Here is an 18011-nt window from a genome sequence, read left to right on the forward strand (position 1 = left end):
CACCTAACCCCTAATTGCTCCCAACGAGCTGATTAGCATGGCAGCCTTTCACCGTTGGTGTGTGAGTGTGCATGTGAATAGGTAAATGGCATCAATTGTAAAGCGCTTTGGATAAAAGCGCTATATAAATGCAGTCCATTTAACAAAACAGACAAGAAATTGCAGATCAGTTAACCAGGAGTTTCAAACTGGGGCAAGAGCTGCCAGTTTCACTGAAAACAGTGGTGGCTCCACTAGGTGGGTTTTCATTGGTGTTCCCAGTCTTTATCTAAATCAATACAATTGGCCTAGTGTTACTGTAACACAGATATATTTCACCACCTGCTTCAATGGTTGAGCAATGTGAAATTTTGTCATTGGGCATTAAGGTTTTTTCATTGCAGTAGGGTCCTACCTGAACTTCAACATTAGACAATGCCAGTTCTCCTGCTGAAGTGTTTACCTGGACAAAGATAATCAAAATGGTGGATGACTAGTTTGGCTAGATAGGCTTTGCAAAGTGAAACAGATACGAACCATACAAAAGATGTGAGGAACCTGTGTTAGCAGCCTGAAAAAGACATCATTTATAAAAATGGTCTTACAATCAAATAGTATCTTAAATAGTGGCTTACCTAGAAAAACAGGACTAGGTACTATCACATCCACTTTGATGTGGATATGAATTTATTTCTACGTAAAGTTTATGCTAAGTTAATTACCTGCTGGTTATGTGAAGGTACTGCATGTTTGAGGGCTGAGCGAGAATCCCAAAAGTGAGCTGTGTTCATGCTTTTAAGGGCAGTTCAAACAACTGCTCAGATTTCTTAATTATTGCTGCTATGTGAGAACTATGCAAAACAGAGGAGCAACAGCCTATCTTTACCGAACTGAACGCATAAGCAATACACTGCCCATATGTAAGCCTACGGCTTACATATGGGTCAAATCCAAATGAAAATGGACAGCAGCAATAAGCACAGGCAACAACACAGGAGCCACCTGCTTATAGGCCCAATATAGTCTGATAGGCATAATAATCAAAATAATAATGTGTCACATTGACATTCCAAGTAGGTCAGGGCTTTAATGAAACATGAGAGGGGTAGCCTATCGATTTAGAAGGTCTTCTTTCCCGCAGGTATAAGGTTTTAATGCACTCCTCTTCACGCTGGCTGGTTCTTTGCCTCCGGGTTGTGAATTAAAATCATATAACCTCACACCTAGTCATAGACTACCCTTGCCTAATAAATACCTCCAAATACAAAAGTGTGCCACTTTGGTCTTCCAAAAAACAAATCTCTACTTGCTGGTGTGAGGACAGCCTACCATTTTTGGTCATAAAAATGTACCGCTTTGATGTCGTACTACTGTCCAGTTTTCTTGGCACTAGTATACAGCAGACGTGGCCACAGAGTGTACCTATGCCACAGAAGGATGATTATTTATTTATTTATTTATTTATTTATTTATTTATTTATTATTTTCCAGAGGGACACACCGCTCCCTCTGAAAAAGAGAAACACTGGTGATGCATGCCACCTCATATCACTGGCTTTGAATATTTTTATTTTATTCATAACGCTTTCGTTTTCATTTTAGGGTCAGTCTGTGCCCCCTGAAGCATGGGCCCCTAAGCCACAGCCCATCTAGTCCGTTGGGATAAGACGGCCCTGGCTGCAGCTACGCCACTTTAAACCAACATTTTTTATAAATCAAGCATAAACACTTGGGAAATGATCTTAAGATTGCGTTTCAATTTAAATCCAAGGATATTTTATAAATGTGGTCCCTGGTCAGTCAAAGCAGGCTAATTTGAAACAGACTGTGCCAGGTGTAAGTAGCAAGTAGCCATTTGTTCATTCACCTCTGTATCGAGCACTAATTGCTAATTTTTTTTGTCATGTTTATCACCATCTATTATTTTCACATAACCCAGGTTTGCTTACATCTTTTTATGGTTCACACACTCAGACACACACAGACAAAGGGAAATAATTCGGTCTCAAGCTTTGATGTGGCTGGAACTCAATGGTACCAAAGGGCACGAACGAAAGGATATTGGCAATAAAACTGCACCATGAAACACCCCGTCGCCTCTCTTCTTGCCAGACGTAAGGCCTTATCATTATGTTTTACTTCTGAAGAGTCATAAAGCTGAACACAAAATGTTATATGACCACAGGAATTTAAATATTGGTCTTTCCTGCCCACGCAAGTCCACGTGTTTGAGTGCTGCAGTCCAGTTCAGGTGAAGTTACTGGTGCCTGAGTCCAAGTCCAAGTCAGCAGTGTGCTCGTACAAAGTCAGAAGGTGTGGAAATCACCGTGATACAACGTCACTGCCTAGCAAAAGAACTCACAAACAAAAACATGCTCATGTGCTGAGTGAATGATCTAAGGGGCTATTCGGACTTGAGATTTGTCAAACTCAGAGTTGGATCTTTAAACAGTGAACAAGTGAAATTCAGTGAGTACCTGCACGGGGCAGATTTATTATGTATCTTACTGAGATAAATGCATTCAGAATATGATTTAAGCAACTTTTTTCTCACACTCTTAGTGAGTGATATACATGTATAATTATTATTAATAAAAATTTCGTCAATTTTGCTCTTGAATGCCAGAGCTGTTTGAACAATGTTTCAGGACATGAAAAATAACTCACAGATAGATAACTCCATGTTTATATACCTATCACCGTCCTAAACCATGCCCACTATGATGACGTATGCATGTTTAACAATGTAGTGGTAATAAAATAGTTGTAATATCAGATCCAGCTGATGAGCCCAGGAGGCATTAAGATTTTGTATCTAAAATACCAGCTTGCTACTGGTAAGAGTAATGTTCAACTCAAATTTAATCAAACATGTTCATAGTTTTGCAATGATCACATTTAGAAAATATACTATTTTAGCCAGCCTGCAAGCTACGCAGTCTACCTACAGTGACGTAAGTCACAAATACTGTAGCTATATATAAAAAAAAAAAACATTTCTATGTTGCTAACATTAGCTAATCTCATCAAAATTAGATATAGCTAGATATCACAGACATTATTAGTGTTTTGGTTCCTTTTTGATTTCTAACATATCACTCACAACTAGGTCACCTCACCAGTTTCTAATTTAGATAATTTGATTATTGATCAGAATAACAGAAAACCACCCATCTCTTCTATGGTAAAAACAAAACAAAAAAATACTGCCATCACTGAATTCCTTATATCAGTGTTTTTTTTTTTTTAAATTGTGATGTGTTGTTTGCCAGACTTTTTATAGCACAGAATTGTGTATTTATGTTGATATATGTATTTCTATGCTACAAAGACTTGCTGTGGTTATGTTGAGAAGTCACAGCCAATTATTATGTTATGAGATTCTGTAAAGCATGTGCTTATGGGTTCTAGAGGTAAAAGCTCATCTCAATAATTTCTAGCCTATTTCACACATTTGTAATGTGAATGTGGAGTGAGATAAACAGAGTTGACTAGAAGTTTTATTATTCAACTGATTAAATTGCCCCTCCTATCAACAGACAGGAATGAAGAAAATCCACAAGAATGCATTCTCATCATGTTGGTCAAACAGAAACAATTTTTTTTACTGAGCAAGGGGTTGCTTCTTGGTTCATAGGCTACTGTGTAAAATGGGCCTGTTGAAAAAAAAAAACAGAAATATGGTTTATTGTAAGGGCTGTTATTCTTTCGAAATAAAAATTCAGCTTTCAGATGATGTACAGTTATATTTTACCAAATGTGTAGAAACCACCTCTTGATTTCGGGAGTGCTTTAATTTAATAGTTATTTACTGTATGAAAAAATTTATTTTTGAAAGAACAGCTATTGCAACTTTAACAGTAAAGTCTCCATAAATCTGTAAACACTCCACTGACTGTCTCCAGTACAGTGTGTTGTATTGTGTGGGTCTCAGATTGATGCCTCTATTCCACTTATACTGTCTCCACCGCTCTGATTCAAATTTTGTGGGCCTCAGATTGACACCTCTATTTCACCAGTAATTATCACGCGTGCACACACACACACACACACACACACACTCATTTTCTGAAAATGGAACATTCTATATTCGTTGCTCATAATATAACACAAATATAACACATTTTCCTGCATGCATATATACATGAATGCACTCACATGTGCATGCAGTGCACACAGGCTCACATGCAACCACACACAGGAACAATGAGAACAGATTGCCAGATTGGAACGTAAAAGATGTGGAAACCAAGCATGCAAACTGAGCGCTTTTGGCAGATTATGTTTTTTCTTCACAACTGAAATCCAATTCTGCACGTCAGTGACATACTGTAATAGAATGTGCTATTGGGAGAGGACACTCAGTGTGACTGACCTTTCCCTTATAGCACCAAGTGAAGGCAAACCAAGCACAAAAGCATAGAAGCTTTTTCATCTCTCAAGAGTTCAAGACCATAAGGATGTATAATGGCAAGATCAGGCCCTTGTGTTCTTTATAACGTTTCAGTTTACTTTAATCTGGAGTGAATTCAGTGAGAATCCCATCATCTCTGCAAATCCCAGAAGTGTGCGAATCTCCACACATTTCTCATGTCAGTTTACCATTTACTTTTAAGTAATATTCACCTGTGCTCTCTGGAAGATATTTGAAGTCACCAGATATTCATTTTGGGAAAAAAAATAATCTCACTGGAATACCCAACGAGATAAATTTGACACTCTTAATATCTCTGTAGAAATAACCATGGAAACCAGTGAAGTGCTTGGCACACCTTTTTATGTGACCGTTCTGTCCTGTCTGACCTTGGGATCCAATTACAGAGGGCAGCACTGCAGGCCTGGGTTTGTATCTTAGCTCCATAAAGATGGTGTAATTCCAATTAGCAGCAACATAAATGCATGGGGTGACAAGAGAAAAAGCATATATCAAAATTAGCAACCCTTATATCTTTATGGAAATAGAATATATTTAAAATATATTGAAATATCTATGCTATCAAGCTATTATGGATATTGGCAATTAATCTAATTATTGACACTTTTTATTATTAGGGGAGAACGAGGAAACAACGGTTTTCATAATTTGGTGCAATTCTCAAAATATTACTAGAAATATATTAATAATTTTTTAATACAAACAACCTACATCTTTGTCTCCAAAGAATGGCGTTCAATAAATATTTCGGGACAGGTGAATCCTTACTGAAGTAACTCAGATTAAGTATTTTCTTTAACCCAAGCAGCAGTGCCACACTTGGGAACTGATTCTGCCACCCCCAGATTTAAAAGCTCAATTTCCTAACCATTATATTACTCTGCCGTAGGCAGTCAGGTGACTGGTCCTGTAAAAATACAGCTTTTTACATTTTCCAATATGTGCAAATAAACAACAGTGTGAATGTGCAAGGTCAGTGTGAATACAGGAGCTGGTCCTGTAACCTAAAGGTCACGGGTTCAATACCCAGTTAGGACCCTGCCATTGTACCCTTGAGCAGGGTACTTGGCCTGCATTGCTTCAGTATACATTCCGCTGTGTAAATGGATGCATGTAGATGCTATGTAAAAAAAGTTTTTCTGGATAAGGGCGTCTGCTAGAGGCAATGTAATGTAATGAAAACAACGTAACTTTCACTTCAGCAAAAAACACTTTAGCAGATCTGTAAACTGCTGAGTCTGAATAGGACCCGTAGCGTATACACAAATGCAAAGACAGTGTAACTACTAGACTTGCTGCTGTGCATTTTGGATGTTGTGGTGATGGGACATAATTGGTCAATGGCAGTTGAAAAAAGGTCTGATCTTCAACTTGTCCCCCCTCTTTTAAACTCATATTCTAATCCACCCCCATTTTGTTTCTGCCATTGCACATGATTATACTTTCTGCTCACATCGTCTTGAAAGACAGGCAGTCTCGTAGCTCATTGGTTCATTTGAGGGTTTTTACATGAACAAAACCTTACGCACCCCAGGGGACAATTGGATCAATCACATGGTGAGATAAAACGATATCACCTCCTTGGCTGCCCTCCATCCCTGCCAGTGTGGGACTGACTGATAGGCATTGCACTAATTATCCCTCTCCACTTCCTCAACTTTACAACAACAACAACAACAACAACAATAATAATAATAATAATAATAATAATAATAATAATAATACCTTTATTTTTTAAGAGTTTTTCATACATGATACTTCGTACTTTCAAGAGAAAACAAAGCTGGTGGCCTGGTGGCTAATGGTGGCTCACCATAAATGTATTTAACCAGAAGTTTCATAAATCGAGACAAAGTACAAATACACAATACAATACAAACGGGGTTACATACCTCCTACCAGTGACAGCACAACAAGCATTAACTAGTAAGTTTTTGAAGGCGTCCAATTTATGTACAGATACACAATACATTTTAATTCCTCTTTCTTTCACTGCATGGGAAATGTATGGCCTATACACCCCATATGCAGCATTTTTCAAACAATCCAGCCACCAGCAAGGACTTGGAGATAAAACGAAGGAGAAAAACTAAATTAGAACGACGAGACAAGACAAAGCAGGATATGGAAACTAGTGAACAAGGTCCATGTTTAAGAGATATAACATTCATAAAACTGTAAGTCTAAAAACCTTTTTTATTTTTTTTTACTTAAATGATGATTTAGGGTCAGTACTGGGTCTGAGGCTGAAGATAGTGGCAGTGCAGTTTGGAGCCACAGGGAAGGTTTTGGCATACAGGAAAGGGGACAGTAGGGCGGGGAATGGGGAACTGGGGCAGGGGGTTGGTGGGGGGTTTTTAATCCCTGCTGGAATGCCGCTTTTGTACCCAAAGAGTGAGCTATGTCACCTCAGTTGCCCCTGAGAAAAGAAAGAAGGGAGAAGGGAAGGACTGTGTGGCTAGTGTTCAGTGTTTTTAGGGCTTGGGGCTGCTCTCTCTCTCTCTCCTTCTCTATCTCTCTCTTTCACTCTCTCTTTCTCTATCTCTCTCTTTTGCTCTCTATCCACAGCAGCAGGAGGCCTGTTCCCACAGCTGGGCTGGACCATAGAAGGAAGGAACCGAGCAAGAACCACAAGAGCTCTCAGGAATTTGATTACAGATTGGCTGGGACACAGCAAGGACTGCATATATATGTTATATGTTATATATTTCCATTTGACCTGTGTTAGGTGTTAAGCACATTTCCGTATGTGCATACATCGAAGAAACACACATGAACACACATGCATATGTATGTAACCCACGAGCACACGTACTGTACACATATGCATTATGCATATACATACACATGCACACACGAACAGACAGATATGCACACAAACACACATTTGCACACAAAGATACTGCATGTATATACACACATTCTTACACCTGAACACATACTGTATATATATACACTGTGTGTGTGTGTGTATATATATCATCTTTGACAAAGCTACACAATAACAGTCTAACGCAATAACACAATAACGCACAAGCACAAAAAAGGAATACACACACAGAGATATAATGCATGATGCATAAAACGCAAAAAAATGGATTTTCCCTTTCTCTTACAATACAATGTATTGAATCCTCAGAATCTATTCATCTACCAAAGGAATATTGTTTTATGCCTCACAGGGATGCAGTTGTACATCTGTTACTTATTTGTGATTATTACACAAGTGGAAAAACTAACATCCCCTAAAAAAACTTATAATATATAAATATATATATATATATATTACTGTATTCATCCTGTGTGTTTTTTATAGTATTTTTTAGTATTCTACATATTTGCTTTGTCGCACATTCCTCCAAAGAACAGAGCAAACTGGCTGCCTTGTGTGTCTTTGTAGCATGGCTAGAGGAATACTGGTATGCTGAATGCCATCCACACGTTTGTACAGACTCTGAAGGTCTCTTCAGCTACAAGCTTTTGTGTTGGATATAATGGGGAAGCAAACCTTGATTTTTCCGTCTCTCATTTCTCCCTCTCTCCCTCTCTGGCACCTCCCCATCTAATTCAAGGCTGTCGCTCCATCTATCCATCTTGTTTGAGAAGGAATTAGCCTCCAAGGCCCTGGTATTGTTTCCCACGCCGCGCACCAAAGGGTTAATAATGCGTGGGCCCAGTTTCGATCAGTCAGGTAAGTTGAGTTTCTGTTAACGTGACTGCATACCTTTGAGCCATGTTGGGACACACAATGATCTGTGGAATTCTCCGCATTCTCAGCATACTCGTCGAGGCAGCACTTTTTGGAGAAAGCAAACAGTGGTGACCCCTGTAGCTCCAGCATCCAATCAGATTTCTACATTTGCCTTCTGGTCAAAGGTCAGAGCATTCAGGACAAAACACATAACCCCCTTCCCCCCCACAATTTATCACCAGGTTTCCTTGTGCCTAGTGCTTATCATGTTATCTGTCTTTGTGTGTGTGTGTGCACACCATTATGGAGATTGAATGTACTGCCATATACTGTCAAGATGTGAGGTTTTAAGTGAAATGTTTGCATTTGTTAAACGTCTCAAAAACAGGAAATTAAATTGATCAGACTTAATGCTAACATCAATAAAATAAAATTAGGTTCATGAAGGGTTCTGTTTAAGAATGATATTTTGAACAAGGTAGCACTGATACAGCATTGAATTTGACATATTATGCGAGTGCAGCCAGTTAGCCTACTGAAAATGATTACTGGTAGCCCACGTTCAAAGTGCAATTGCCGTTGACATTGTCAGACAGAATACATCAGCTGTCAATCCATATGTCTTTGTAGAAAATGGTAAAAACATTTACGGTAGCTTAACTAAAACCTAAGTTAACGTTTAAAACAGACATATTGCACTACGTCCCAAAAGTCCAAAAGTACCGTGGGTGGTGGAAAAGATCAGGAAATGATAAAAAACCTAGGTAGGCTAGGTATGAATAAGATCATATCACTTACTGTAAATCTGTCAATAACTTACTGAACTTCCTTTATTTGATAAAGAATATATGCAATCAAGTATATAACTCAGCAACCATGACAAAATCGACAAGCATGCAGTAAAGTTAGTCTAGCGTTAATCAAAGTCGCTATCGCAGCAAGTGTTCTGTGATCATGTAAAAAGCTTTTCACTTCCAAAGAGGCCAGTACAGTAACTCAGTAGTGAGAAATCCCAGGCAAGATATGTGCAGCAAATCTTAGTGCTGATTGCCCAAGGGAAAGCATTGTGGTAATGCACGTTGCCATATAAAACTCAAGGAGATTAAAATATAACAGCCTTGTGGGCTCTGATAAAAGATGAACTGATGAACTTCCTTCGGCAGGTGCAATCTTGAGTATACTTGCAATGATATTCAGTGATGTCCTCTAACCTCCTTGACTTTTCCATTTCCCTAGGGGACACCGTGGTGTCATCATCACCCACCGCAAAAAACCTCAAAGTGGTGATGGACAACAGACTGTCCCTCTCCCAGAACATCACGGCGGTGAGTCGAACGTGCAGGTTCTTCCTGTACAACATCCGGAGAATCCGCCCCTTCCTCACCACCTACGCAACCCAGCTCCTGGTTCAAGCGATGGTCCTGTCCCGCCTGGACTACTGCAACTCGCTGCTGGCTGGTCTGCCAGCATCCGCCATCAGACCCCTGCAGCTCATCCAGAATGCTGCAGCACGTCTGGTCTACAACCTCCTCAGACATTCCCATGTCACCCCCCTGCTCACTGACCTCCACTGGCTGCCTGTTATGGCTCGCATCAAATTTAAGACTTTGGTGCTTGCATACCAGGCAGCTAAGGGGCCAGCACCAGGATACATCCAGAGGATCATCAGACCCTACACACCAGCCAGACCTCTCCGTTCTGCCACCTCTGGACACTTGGCACCTCCCCCTCTTCGTGTCTGTACTTCCCGCTCGCGTCTGCTGTCTGTCCTGGCCCCTCGCTGGTGGAATGACCTCCTTGTGGCGGTCAGAACAGCAGAGAATCTGACTACCTTCAAATGCAGACTAAGGACTCATCTTTTCAGGCTGCACCTCTCCCCACCCCTCCCTAGCCTATAGTTTAGCTCAGTGTACCTAGTTAGGCTAATGCGATCACGTTAGTTTTTATTTGGCAGGATTGTTTTTGTCTGATTCTGATTAGGCAAATGTAATTTCAGTGCTAGTCTGTACTTGGCAGGATTGTTTGTTTGTTTGCTGAACAGGTTACCCTACAGGGTTGGAGTCCTGATCTATGTGGTCACTTCTGGCACTACGATCTTTACTTCACTCTAGTGTGTTTCTTTTGCACCTCTGCACCTTGAACTGATGCACTTGTTGCACGTCGCTCTGGATAAGAACGTCTGCTAAATGCCTGTAATGTAACGTAATGTAATGTGTTCCTTTTTTTTTTTTTGTACGTCCATTGGGAAATACAGACTAGCTAGCTTGACATGAAAGTTGCCATGAAGATCCTACTGAAAAAATAACATTAGTTACCCCAGCTGAGATTATCTTGCTAACAGCAAAGACAATAGGCCTACAGTACCTAACGTTAATAGACTGGCTAACTACATAGTTTCCCCTTGCTTTGGTTTCCTCTGAGAAAACCTGTTATATTAATTCGCGACAAGGTGGTCAGCTATCAAACAAGCGCGAATCCGCAATAGATTCGACCGCACACGCGCATGCATCCATGTGTGTATGCATCCACGCACACACCCTCACACAAACACATGACCTCTTCTTTGGCTCATGACTAACCTTTCCACGAAATCTGTGCAAATCTGTGAATCCATTCGGGAGTTATGTGCCTTTTTGTGATAGGCCACGCCCATCGCCACGCCCCCTCTTGGTCAATCGGCCTCAGCTCTACCTTCGGTCATGACCAACGTCCATGCCAAATTTCAGCCTCCACTTATTGTGGACCAACCGAGTGACCAACAGACAGAGCTATAGAGCTGCAGTCACAGCGAAAAAAAATAATGACCAGTGCAAAGGTGAAGAAGCCCCCAATGCAAAGCAGGATTGCCTCAGCGAAGGTCATTATTTTTTGATAGCTGACCACCTTGGAGTGGATTACCCTACTTATAAGATGGCTAATTACCTTATGAAAGAAATTTATATGAAACAAATTTTCTATTATGTTCTCATAAATAACAGGGCTATTCGGGAGTATTGGTGAATGGGAGTATTGGAGTAAGACAGGTTATGAGGAAAGTTAAAAGCATACTATGCAGTATTTTTTATTTGAAAATATTATAAAATGATGTATAATATTATAAAAACATGTAAAAACCCTCAAATGAACCAACTATGCTAAGGTATATCTATGATGCACTGGAAATCTCAGTCTTTACACACTTCAGCAAAATTTGTGCACTTTTTACCTGTATTTGCTATTCTAAAAATGTGTTCCAGACATTTGTAGGCATGGTGCTCTTTTCTGTGTGGGGAGGTTTTGGCGTAGCTACAGAGCATGCAGTTTGGGATCAGATTCCAATGAAATGTTTGTTGCTAGTTTGCTGCAATGGCAGATGCTAAGAATTTAGATACAGCAAAGCAAAAAGACAAGCCAACAGGGCTAGTTCAAAAACTAGAGTCAACCTTGGAATTACCTTTCTTCGGTGACGTCAGCTGAAGTTTGCCAAGGGGATGAAAAGCGATGCAGATTTAGCCTGTTTTCTGTTGGACCTGTACGTAACGTTACTTTTAGCTAGTTACCTTTGCTTTGTGTCGAGATTCTGTTCTAGTATCAAGATGTCTTCCCCCATGGGAACTGCTGTCACTGTTTATAGTTGCGACTAGGCTAGCTTGGTAATTCACCTGAATTTATTGAAAATGAATTAACTGAATTCAAATACAGCATGCAATCTTGCTGAAGTCACGTGTTGCCAACTTCACTAACAAAGCTAACAATGCTGCTAACAACTTTGAGAGAGCTACGGATAACTTCATGAAAAAGTCATTCACTTTACAACTATATTAGTTAGCTATGATAGACCTATGGCCCGCTAATGTTACTTATTCCACACTTGATTCCAGGTTTACATCCCAATTTTCACTAGATGTCCAAGGGGGTATTTCAAGAAGCAGGATTACTGAGTTAGCTGTATAACTGCGTGTAGTAAAACCCAGAACCCTCCTTTTCAGTCCATGTTCCAGATTTGAGAGGGTCCTGAGTTTTACTCAGTGCAGTTATTCTACTAAGTAAGTAAATCCTGCTTCGTGAAACAGGGCCTAGAATAGCTAAATACCAAACGAGGAAAAACACAAAACAGCTGCACTGGCACTACGGAGTAGCTGCTGTAAAATGTTCCCACACACTAAGGCGTGCACTCAGTGTAAGTATCGTTATAACACTGCATAATTACTGCTACCATCTATATGGAATCATTCATGTTGCTAAACATGCTTTTTCAATATATTTGACAACCTCATCTCTTTGCTTTCAATTATGATTGTAGCGCTCAAGGGTGTGTCCTCAATGGAGGTGTGGGTGTGGCTGAGGACTAAGTGTAAGAGGTGTTTACAAACAGAGTCTGTAAAGGGCTGAGTTTTTTAAGGGCTGAGTGTCTGTGGTCTTTGTGGCTATTTCTGTAGGAAACCCTGAAAAGTGCCAAACACTTGGTGCTGTATAGGTATGGGGCATGCCGCCCCACCAAGCTGTAACTTGGAGGTATTGCACATCCCAATTTAATGTCAGCAATACTGTAGTTGTGTTGGCACAGATCACTTAGATAATTTAATAACAAACTCTCTTGATGTTGATGGCATATTGCTAACAGGAACAGCTGTACATGCAACCATTGTGTTGAGAGCTGACATTTTTTGCTTTGCCTCTATATTTCTGACTTACTGTCACTCTCCTTACACTGTCAGTGTTATCGACATTCATTTCCTCCCCAGCATGATTGAGCTTCACTTACTTTTAATTTTGCTCATAATATTACATATTGCTTTTATTATTATTATTATTATTATTGTATTTTCTGTATTGTATAATATATTTTCTGTAATATATATTATTGTATAACACTACAGTTTGCCGTCGGTTTTCGCTTCACGATTGTAAATCCTTTTATGACTTTGTACACCTTTATATGACAGGGATCAAAATGGTCGAGCATACAGGAAAGATATATAACAGCTAATTTGACCATTCATGGCTGTTGCCTCACAGCGAGAAGGTCTTTGTTTTGAATCCGACCTGGGTCTTTCTGTGTGCTGTTTACATATTTTTCCCGTGTTCGCATGGGTTTCCTCTGGGTACTCCGGTTTCCTCCCCTAGTCCAAAGGCATGCCGATTGGAGACCCTAAATTGCTCATAGGTATGAGTGCGTCAGTGAATGGTGTGTGTGCCCTGCGATGGATTGGCGGCTTGTCCAGGGTGTATTCCTGCCTCTCGCCCAATGCACACTGGGATAGGCTCCAGCACCCCCATGACCCTGCCCGGAACAAGATAATGGATATGATAATGGCTGTTATGGATGGATGTTAAATACATATGTTTAGGAAGTCATAAAAGGGGAGCCACATGTACTTCATGATTTTCATGAAGGAGAACAGAGCCAAATAAATTGTCCAAAATATTATGAAGCTCACAGTGTATGTATATATATATATATATATATATATTTATATATATATATATATATATATATATATATATATATATATGAGGGGCCAAACAGGAAATATTTAATGAAGTCTGATATATATACATCATTTTTGATATATACATTGAAACTGATATATATAGGCCTACATCTTTCTTGTTATATATACATTGAACGGTGATATATATATACATCATTTCTTGATATATATATATACATTGTTTTTGATATTTATACATTGAAAACGATAAATATACATCATATTTGATATTTATACATCAAAACCGATATATATACATAATTTCTGATATATACATTGAAAACAATATATATACATCATTTCTGATATATATACATTGAAATCGATATATATATATATATATATATATCATTCTGAACAGGCATATATTTGGGCATCCCATTGGGTCTTTATTAAGACATAATCAGTGCAATCCAAATTCATTTTTAATTGGATTGAGACTGAAAATTATATTATTATATTCTGTAAGAATTTTGGTGTGAATATAACAAGTAAGACATTAAAAATGTCGCTAGCTCTCCGATTTTAATACAGGCACATATTTGGTCCGCTTCTTATGGGTCTTCCTGGGGTTTGCCCGGGTTTGCTAATGTGAGCCGTGCTGTTTCTGAACGAACTTCGCTTTTAATTTCAGCTACTGTATGCTTTGTGGTGAACGTGCTTCGCCCTTATTTTTTAATGGTACGCAATGGCTGACAGAGCCAGAGAACTTGTTCAAACACTTTTAGACAGTGACACATTTATTGAAACACTTGCAAATGAATGTGGTAGACCTGACACTAAAAATGCTCCACCACGAGACAGCCATGCCCAAACACGCCACCAAACCACTGAGGATGAACGACGCTGAAGTTGGCTCCCGATTCGCAGCTCCCAATTCGAAATTTCCGGTCCACCTTAAATCGGTTGCGTTATATGATTGGAAAGGCATGTTTAGTGAAAGGCAGCGGCGAACAGAAAAGTCTTCAGCCTTGATTTAAAAGAATTGAGAGTTGCAGCAGACCTGCAGTTTTCTGGGAGTTTGTTCCAGATATGTTGTGCATAAAAACTGAACGCTGCATCTCCATGTTAAGTTTTGACTCTGGGGACAGAAAGCAGACCTGTCCCAGATGACCTGAGAGGTCTGGATGGTTCATAATGTAGCAGAAGATCAGAAATGTATTTTGGCCCTAAACCATGCAGTGCTTTATAAACCAACAGTAGTATTTTGAAATCAATTGTTTGACAGACAGGAAGCCAGTGTAAAGATTTTGGAACTGGAGTTATATGATCCACTTTCTTGGTCTTAGTGAAGACTTGAGCAGCAGTGTTCTGAATCAACTGCAGCTGTCTGATCGATTTTTTAGGGAGACCTGTAAAGACACTGTTACAGTAGTCAAGACTACTGAAGATAATGCGTGGACAAATTTTTCCAAATCCTGCACACAAGTCCTTTAATCCTTGATATATTTTTAAGGTGATAGTAGGCTGACTTTTTAATTGTTTTAATGTGGCTGTTGAAATTTAGGTCCGAGTCCATGACTACACCAAGTTCTCTGGCTTGATTTTTGGTTTTTAACATTACCGATTGAAGTTGAGCACTGACTTTTAGTCATGCTTCCTTGGCTCCAAAAACAATTACTTCAGTTTTGTCTTTCTTTAATTGGAGAAAATTCTGGCACATCCATCTGATCGTTGATTTGTTCAATGTACTTACTCAGTGATTGTATTGGACCATGGTCCCCTGGTGATATGGTTATGTAAATGTGTGTGTTGTCTGCATAATTATGGTAACATATTTTGTTGTTTTCCATAATCTGAGCCAGTGGGAGCATGTAGATGTTGAAAAGAAGAGTCCCCAGAATGGAGCCTTGGGGAACTCCACATGTCATTTTTGTCCACTCAGATGTGTAATTACCTATAGACACAAAGGAGTCTCTGTCCTTTAAGTAGGATTCAAACCAGTTTAGTACTGTGCCAGAAAGTCCCACCCAGTTTTCCAGTCGGTCTAGTAATGTTGTGGTTGACCGTTTCGAATACAGCACTGAGATCCAGTAATACTAAGACTGAAATTCTGCCTCTGTCTGTGTTTAGATGGATGTCATTGAAGACCTTAACAAGAGCAGTCTCAGTGGTGTGGTGTGGTGTGGTCGAAATCCTGACTGGAAGACATCAAAACAGTTGTGTAGTGCCGAGAAGTTGTTCAGTTGTTGAAAAACAGCTTTTTCAATGATTTTACTTAAAAACAGGAGGTTTGATATAGGCATATAATTGTTCATTAGTGAGGTGTCTAGATTGTTCTTTTTTAAGAGTGACTTGGTGATGGCAGTTTTCAGGGCCTGTGGGAAGAAACCTGAGAGAAGAGACGTATTGACAATTTGTAGAAGATCTGAGGCTATGCAATTTGAAACATTTTTGAAAAAGCCTGTTGGCAGAACATCAAGGCAGCAGGAGGAGGATTTCAGATTATGTCCTCTGAGTTTTTATGGTTGATCGGATCAAATTGTGTCATGGTATTTGAATTGATTTTAAGTGGACACAGGGACAACACATATCCTGTACCTGATATGGAGGCACTGACTGCGTGTCTAATTTTGTCAGTGAAGAAGGAGGCAAATTCATTGCAGGCCCTGGTGGATAGAAGTTCAGAGGCTACTGACACAGGAGAGTTTGTTAGCCTGTCGACAGTAGCAAACAAGGCACGTGCATTATTATTGTTTTTGGCGATGATGTCAGAGAAGAAGGACTGCCTTGCATTTCTCAGTTCCAAATTATAAATGCAAAGTCTCTCTTTATAAATGTCATACTTGGAGATTAGTTTTTCGCCACCTGTGTTCAGCTTTTCGACACTCTCTTTTTTCTATTCTTACCAGCGTGGAATTTCTCCATGGAAATCTTTTCTTACCAGAGACCACCTTCACCTTAGTGAATGGCATCAATGACATTTGTAATTTTAGAATTGGAATTATCTACAAGCTCATTGACTGAGACCCAAGAGAGGGCGGGTGTGTAAGAGAAAGCTGAATAAATATTTCACTGGTGTTTTCGGTGATATACCGTTTTGTGATTACCGCTGTTTGAACATTTGTGTGCACGGAGATAGTACTCTCAAAGAAAACACAGGGATGATCAGAGAGAGCAACATCAGTCACTACAACCTTGGAAATGTTCAGACCCTTGGAGATGATTAAGTCCAGAGTGTGCCCCTTGTGGTGGGTGGGCTCCATCACATGCTGAGTCACTCCATAGTTATCAAGAACACAACACAGTTCTTCAGTCCCTTTGTCCTGGGGGTTGTCAACATGGATGTTAAAATCACCAACAATAACTACACAGTCAAAGTCAATACAGATTATAGACAGCAGGTGGCCTGTAAATATTTAGGAACATAGCTTGAGAGGAGGAATTCAGCTGAAGAGCCACATATTCAAAAGAACCAAAATTTCCATAAGATAACTGCTTGCCTTGGAGGGAATCATTCACCTCTTTTCATATGCACTCTAGCTTCACTCATAAAACTGAAGTTGGGAGGGGTTGACTTGATAAGAACAGCTACACTGTTATCTTAGTCTAACCAAGTTTCAGTTAAAAACATAAAATCAAGAATGTGCTTGATAATAAAATCATTGATTAAAAATGTTTTTCTTGCCAAAGACCTAACGTTTAATAAAGCTAGATTTAGTGTGTTAAAAGCATTATCTGACCAATTTTTTGGGACAGGCTGTGGCTGATAAGGAATGGATGCTAAATTTGATAAATTTGCAGAATCGATTGGGTGCTTCCTGTTTCTTAGCAGATTCACCATTCTTTTTCTATTACTTATCAAGATAGGAATTGAGGAAGCTACCACCACACAGGGTCCCGGCAGCGGAAGGGAGTGGAATAGCATGTGGAGTTGTGTGTAAACATTCATGCACGGGAGCTAATCAGGATGCCATGGAAAATGTTGGCGGAGAGCATACATGAACCCGTTTGGTTCGGGTGCAGACCATCCCATTTTAAAAAGGCAGAGTGCTCCCAGGAAAGATTAAAATTGTCAATAAAACCGAAGTTTTGTGCCTCACATTGCATCTGGAGCCAAGAGTTGAGGCTAAGGAGTCTACTAAAACGTCCAATCCCGCGACCTAGTCTGGGGATGGGACCAGATATAAAAATATCTTTTCCACTGGTCTTTAAAAAATTTAAAAGATCCACAAAATCATGTTTAAGTTGCTCCGATTTTTGCTGGGGGATATAATTAGTGCCAACGTGTATGACGACTTTAACCATGGGATTCTGTGGATTCAGACTTTAGCGCCTGGATAACAGCGAGTCGTTGCCGACTTCGACTTAATATCCCTGATAATAAAGTCACATGATGAGCATTGGAGGAGGCGAGGATTGCGAACTAGGTTCCCGCGGTGGAGATGGACCCCAGGAGCTAGCCGTAGCCCTAGCCTTGTGATCAGGAGGT

At 39.7% G+C, this 18011-nt stretch overlaps 1 long non-coding RNA gene across 2 annotated transcripts in view; it reads left to right on the plus strand.

The window, feature by feature from the left end:
- Positions 1–9390, plus strand: part of LOC118222657 — a 31926-nt gene extending 22536 nt beyond the window's left edge. The window contains exons 6-8 of one of the 2 annotated variants that reach the window (XR_004764305.1): positions 6983–8105; positions 8192–8290; positions 9342–9390. This is a non-coding gene — a long non-coding RNA (uncharacterized LOC118222657). The remainder of the gene's footprint in view (positions 1–6982; positions 8106–8191; positions 8291–9341) is intronic. The other variant, XR_004764306.1, reaches the window with a different exon arrangement.
- The last annotated feature ends 8621 nt before the right edge of the window (positions 9391–18011 follow it).

The sequence above is a fragment of the Anguilla anguilla genome, chromosome 3 (genome assembly GCF_013347855.1).
Source record: "Anguilla anguilla isolate fAngAng1 chromosome 3, fAngAng1.pri, whole genome shotgun sequence".
NCBI lineage: Eukaryota > Metazoa > Chordata > Actinopteri > Anguilliformes > Anguillidae > Anguilla > Anguilla anguilla.